The sequence below is a fragment of the Humulus lupulus genome, chromosome 8 (genome assembly GCF_963169125.1).
Source record: "Humulus lupulus chromosome 8, drHumLupu1.1, whole genome shotgun sequence".
In the NCBI taxonomy this organism is placed as follows: domain Eukaryota; kingdom Viridiplantae; phylum Streptophyta; class Magnoliopsida; order Rosales; family Cannabaceae; genus Humulus; species Humulus lupulus.
This window is the reverse complement of record NC_084800.1, coordinates 135,128,274-135,135,045: the sequence shown is the minus strand read 5'-3', so window position 1 is coordinate 135,135,045 and position 6,772 is coordinate 135,128,274.

Sequence of the window (6,772 nt, the reverse complement as noted above, 5' to 3'; positions counted from 1 at the left end):
ATAGCATTTCCATGAGGAGGAAAAACCAAACAAGTGCATAGGCACTTGTTGTTATTCGGGAAATGAGTGGATCCGTCTTCGAAATCGAAGAAGAGATTGACCCTAGCGTAGAGGAAGAAAGGGTCGATCTCAGACCAATTGAGGAGCTTGAAGAAGTAGAGCTCGATGAGAAAGACACCACAAGGGTGGTGAAAATAGGAAAGAACCTTTCCGAGGATGCGAAATAGAAATTAACTTGCTTCCTGAGAGGAAACCAGGTTGTGTTGCGTGGTCACACTTGGATATGGTAGGGATCAGTCCGAGAATTATAAGCCATGCACTCAACATAGATAAGAGCTTCCCTCCAATGCAACAAAAAAGGAGGCTCCTAGATGATGATAGGATGAAAGCCCTGAAAGAGGAGGTCGAAAGGCTGAAGGCAACTCGGTTCATCTGAGATGCTTTCTACCCTGATTGGATAACCAATCCTATACTGGTTTCGAAGCCCAATGGAAAGTGGTGAACTTGCATTGATGATTCAGATCTTAAAAAGGCATGTCCAGAGGATTGCTTTCCTTTGCCTCGAATCGATCAGCTTGTAGATGCCACTACGAGTCATGACATCATGTCATTCATGGACACTTACTCTGGATATAACCATATAGCCACGCATGCATCTAACCAGGAACACACAAGCTTCATGACCGATAAGAGCTTGTATTGTTACAATGTAATGCCTTTCGGGCTCAAGAACGTAGGAGCCGCATACCAAAGACTAGTGAATAGGATGTTCGCTGAGCAGATAGGGTATAACATGGAAGTTTATGTGGACGATATGTTAGTCAAGTCCAAACATAACTATAACCATGTGGATGATCTCGCTGAATGTTTCGCTGTGCTCTGAAAATACAATATGAGACTTAAACCACAAAAATGCTCATTCAGAGTATCCTCGGGAAAGTTTCTCGGATTCATAGTAAATGCTTGGGGTATAGAGGCTAATCCCGAAAAGATTAAGGTGTTAATTGACATGCCCTCACCTAAAAAACATAAAGATATCAAGAGGCTAATTGAACGAATGGTGACCTTAAGTAGGTTTATCTCGAAATCTACAGATCGTTGCTTTCCATTATTTAATCTTTTAAGAGGGGGCAAGAAATTTGAGTGGTCGGACGAGTGTGAACTCGCATTTCAGAACCTTAAGAAACATCTTGCCAAGCCACCAATCTTATCTAAACCAATCACAGGGGAAGTTTTGTACTTATACCTCGCCACAACCGAGCATGCCATTAGTGCAAAATTGTTCGGGAGGATAAGAAAGTACAAAAACTTGTTTCCTATGTCAGCAAAAGGTTACTGGGGCAGAACCTAGATACCCATTAATGGAAAAACCGGCTTTGTGCCTAATACATGCATCTTGAAAGCTTCGACCCTATTTCCAAGCACATCCTATTCATGTGTTGACTAATTAGCCGTTCAGGCAAGTATTATCCAAGCCTGAAGCGTCCGAGAGATTGTTAAAATGGGTAGTCGAGCTCCGACAGTTTGAGATCACCTATCATCGTAGAACAACAATCAAACTACTAATGAGGCTGAGTTTGGAAAACTTCATTTTCGAATGTACAGGAATCTCCAATGAGGAAGTTGTAACCCCAACTCGCAAGCTGTGGAGACTTTTCCTCGATGGGTCCTTTAATGAAAATGGGTTGGGGGCAGGAATTATTTTGATCACCCCGATGGGAAATTACTTCCATTCAACGCTAAGGTTTGGTTTTTAGGCATCGACTAATGAGGCTGAGTATGAGGCATTATTAGCAGGTCTTTGGATAGCCTTTGAGCTCAAAGCAAAGGCCATCCACTGCTATAGTGACTCTCAGTTGGTCGTTAACCAAGTCCCAGGTGAATATCAGGCTCATGGCATAAAAATGGCAGCCTATCTAGAGAAAGACAAGGCAACATTTGGGGAATTTGAGTTCTACGACCAAAGAGGCTGACACACTCAACGTGGTTCTTGTAGAATTCCTATCGGTCCCAAGCATAACCGAGCCTAAGGAAGAAGATGTCGATATGATTGACTCGCAACCCACCTGGATGACCTCGATAGTTGGCTACCTCGAAATTGGAAGCCTCCCAGCAGACCGAAATGAGGCTAGAAAACTTATGTACAAGATTCCAAGATATACCATCTAAGAAGGAAAGTTGTACAGAAGGGAATACTCCATGGCACTACTTAGGTATGTAACTCCCCTTGAGGCAAGGAATATTTTAGAAGAAATCCATGAAAGATTTTGCGGAGACCACACTGGGGGGCATAGTCTGTCAAAAAAGGTGATTAGACAAGGATATTTCTGGCCTACAGTCAAGGCAGACTCGTTCGAGTACATTAAGCGTTGTGATAAGTGTCAACGGTTCACTTCAATACCACTAGCCCCACACACCGCAGGTGGTACAATGGAAGTAGCACTCCCTGATGGAGCCTGCTGTCTTAGAAGTTGGATCTGCTCATCTTGGCTCTGAAGCCGTGCTTGCATATCTGCCATAATCTGCTGCCAGTTCTCAGGGAGTGGTGGAGGGTTCTGGCCCTGGTCATCATCTCTAGCCTCAGACTCAGTGCCAACTAGTCGTACAGATCGTCTTGGACGCATAGCTATCCAAGTTAATCTGCAATCAAAGACTCGGTAGTTAGACTATGATGATAGGGTAAAAATCCTTCCATGCATCACCATTGAAACACAACCAATCACAAGCAATCAAGATATAACAGTTCATCCAAATATTCATCCACATGCAACAGAAATACTAATAAGCATGCCCCAATATCATCACACAGCAGTCAAGGGCCAGGCTCTCTCAGTATCTCATGTTACCTATTAATCAAATATATATCAACATTCATAATTCATTCCAGTCACTTAAGCATATAAACATATATACACAATTACCAAACCCTGAGTCGAGCTTGTCTTTAGCGGCGAATGTACATGTCCAGCCAGTCTTCAGGAACCCTTAAACCTAGACCACTCTGATACCAAGTTGTAACACCCTGGATAACCAAGACCGTTACACTGTGTGTTAATAAAGGTGCAAGGCTTGCTAATCAAGTCATTTAGTTGAAAATGTGTCGCTAAACCTTCATTGAACTAGGGTTAAAAGATTTTGGTCATAAAAGATAAATTTTTATTTAAATAAGCGTTTGTTACACGGGATCCCAAAAATAAACAGGGTTAAAGAACAATTTACAAAATTCCAAAGGTTATAAATAATCATAAGCCAATCTAATGGAAAAACAATCATTTTAGGGTCTCCTGTCCTTGTATCATCCCTCGGCCGTTGCGGCCGAGTAGCCGGCTATGCCGCCCCTAGAGCTCTCCAAATCAGGGTTGGTCCAGCTTACCCTTGCCTTTACCTGCACCACGTAGCACCCGTCAGCCAAGGTCCAGGAAGAAAACCATATAACAGAGCATACTCAATAATCAATAGTCAAATAATACATAAATCATCAATCAGATACTCAGTAGACCACATTGTTCACATAATCAGTGAAATCAATATGCAAACCAATAATCAATTATCCCGGTAATAAACATGCCATGATCATCAAATTAATAACAGTAAACATATCACTTAATATCTAGGGTCGACGCCCTTAGGCCGCACCCTCTATTTATCCCACTGACTCCAGCTCACTTAGGCCGAGCGAAGTAATTATATAATTAACCTCAGCTACCAATGGCTGAGTCGCGTCCTTGTGCGCTAATATTAATTCCGGCACTCTTAGGTCGTTTATCTCATGTCCACATGGCATAATACCATCATATGACATTGCATATAAATATAGGGAACTCTTAGTCCCAAGAAAACCACATAACCGGGTGTAGCTTTCTTACCTTTGATTTTGAGCGAAAAAGGTGAATTGACTCCGAGCACAATCCCTAGCCTCTAGCCTTGGCAACAAACCTAGTCATAAGAATTATCGATATCTATCAACTTCCAATTAGAAATATAATACTTTGGTAACAAAATTAGCCTCCGGGACCTCAATTTCTACTAAACTGGGCAGTAAAAATTGTCCCGAGCCCTAGCAACACCAAGAATTCCTCTAAACCTAAAACTCCCAGGTGGGTTGTGACTTGGCAAAGCAAGTCGCGACTTGCCCCAAGTCAGAGAGCAAGCTCTCACACCAAAGGGGAGGCGGGTCGCGACTTGGCCAAGCAAGTCATGGCGCGCCCCCAAGTTAGAGAGCTCCCATGGCCAGGAGGGCCACACGCGCCGCGGCGCCCCCAGGCTAGGTCACGACACCCCCTTCAAACCCAGGGAAAACCTGGGTTTTCCTCCTTCTTCCAACCATGAGCACTCAACCAAGCCCATAATTTTCCCTCGTTGATCCCACCAATTCATCACCAATCAAGTTACAAATTAAGACCTATATTCACCTGTTTCTTTTATCTAATACTCTGAATCACTAACACAGAAACTATACCTCAATTCAGTCATAGTAATCAAGTATAACCCACTGAAATTCCTACCCAAAACTCACTCAATCACCACACTTATGCATACCTTAATCCTCATACTTAAACTCAGCACCAAAAACACATAAAATAGAGCCAGACTCTTACCTCAATTTTCCAGCTCAATTCTTTCAAGTCTTAGCTGAAATCTTGCTCAAATTCCTCCAAGTTTCCCCCAGCCTAAGCTTAGCTTCAATTTTTAACAATGAAGAGTGAGAGGGAGTGTGTGCGTGAGGGTGAGGGAGAGAGAAAGACCCCAATTCAATTCTTCCTTCTTTCTTTCTTAATTGTTCTATACCTTTTTGCATTAGTCGAGGATAAAGGCTGAGCATATCTCTAACTTAGAAATGACCATAATGCCCTCCCAAAATATAACTAACATAAACTTAATCTAGGGGTATAATTGTCATTTATCCCCATTTCCCACTAATTCCTCAAGTGTTCCTAATATTTACCACTTAAAATCCTAGTATCCAATTAATCACCAATTATTAACCCAATGTCTAATAATCCCCTATATATCTCCCAAATTCCCAAAAATACCCCCAGGCTCCCCCGAGCCAAGTTTAAATCCCCACCGTGACTATTTTGCCAAATCGCTCACTAGGACCGTCTCGAGCCATACGCTGCAAATATATCCACATAATAATGTGGTCTCAACAATTTATCACATATAATCACATTTATGCCCTCAACGAGCCAAAATTACAGATATGCCCCAATAATCTAAATAGGGCTTACATGCATACTAATATTCATAATCATGCATCTCATATATCCATATAACCATATAAGCATGCTTATCACATAGTCATGCATTACATCATTTAAATCACACATAAACCAATTATGCCCTCCCGGCACATTAAAGGCATTTAAGCCTTATTAGTAATTTTGGGTCGTCACACACTAGAGCTCGAACCTGGGGACCAGGAAATTCCCCTGTCTTCCGACGAGGCTATGGGAGTCCCCTCCCTAAAGGTGGGGGACATCCTCGAGAGATCCCTATAATCGTTTGTGCCATATTGCACTGCTACCCCATCCAAACCTTATTGAAGCTATACATGGTTTGGTATTTACCTAGCGAACTATCGAACCTACAGACTCTAAGGTCTACTCTTAACCATGCTAGGAAGTTATCCCTGTGGGTCTTCAAAGAGAATCATTACGTCAGGCTCTAACTTAAGTAATGACGGAGGCCACGTAGATGAGTCGAGCATGACTTTACCTGCTGACGAGCTCGCTGAGGCCTCATACTGTGCCTCATTTCTCGAGCCTGAGGTTTTGAATGGGTGAGGTCTATGGGCCTGAGAGCTTTGAACCGTGTGTTTTCCTCTCAAGGGGTGCTTGGTGGTAGGCACAGGCACGTCCTCCCATCTTGCATATTTGCAGTTGCCCGAGTCGTCGGTGGTCTCTCCTTCTTCTAGAAGGTTGCAAAGCCGAAGCTTGTCCTGATGGAGAAGATAAGAAAGGAATCGTCGACCATAGGGAATCTTGAGGATAGCTTCCCTGTGTTCCCTCATGGCGTCTATAGGCTAGGGACCATAATAGGTGGCTATATAAAAGGTTTGAGCAAGTCAGTTGGACTCGCAAATTAAAAAAAAAAATTAATTAGAAAACACAAGTAAGGAACTTATGAATTCTCCGAAAGGAGTAGAATTGGGAGGGAGCAAGACCGTTTGTCCAAAATAAGGTAGTCTTGAAGTTCGGAGGATGATTTAGAATATCCTCGAACAGTCGCTTCTTCTTCGGGTAGCTTCACAAGTAGTAGAACCCATCCCCACCATGAGCTTGGGAGGGGTTCCTTTTGAGGCAAAAAAGGTACACAATCTCGTGTGCTATGGGTTCCTCCCACTTCATCTCCTTGTACAACAACTTCAACGCATATAGAACCCTGTACGAGTTCCTTTGGAGTTGGAACAGAGCTATGCCTGCGTAGTCCAGAAAGCTCTAGAAGTAATCCTTTAGGGGCAGTAAGACACCAGCTCGTAAGTGCTCACGGCTCCAGGCTGCGAGCTTGAATTTTCCATCTGGATCATCTTCTCCATGAGCAAAATAGCTACTCTCCTCAGAGTTGGCAGGGAGACAGACTAACTGCCCAGAGAGCTTCAACCTGTGATAATAGAGTAGCTCAGAAATTTGTTGTGTCGAAGTAATGGAACTCTGGTAACTCTCCGAGACTGGGATAGAAAGGGATTTGAGAGATTATACGACTGGTTAGAAGGACCCTCCATAAGGCTGAATACGAGCTCACTAGGTGGACAGGCTATGGTAACTCTGAG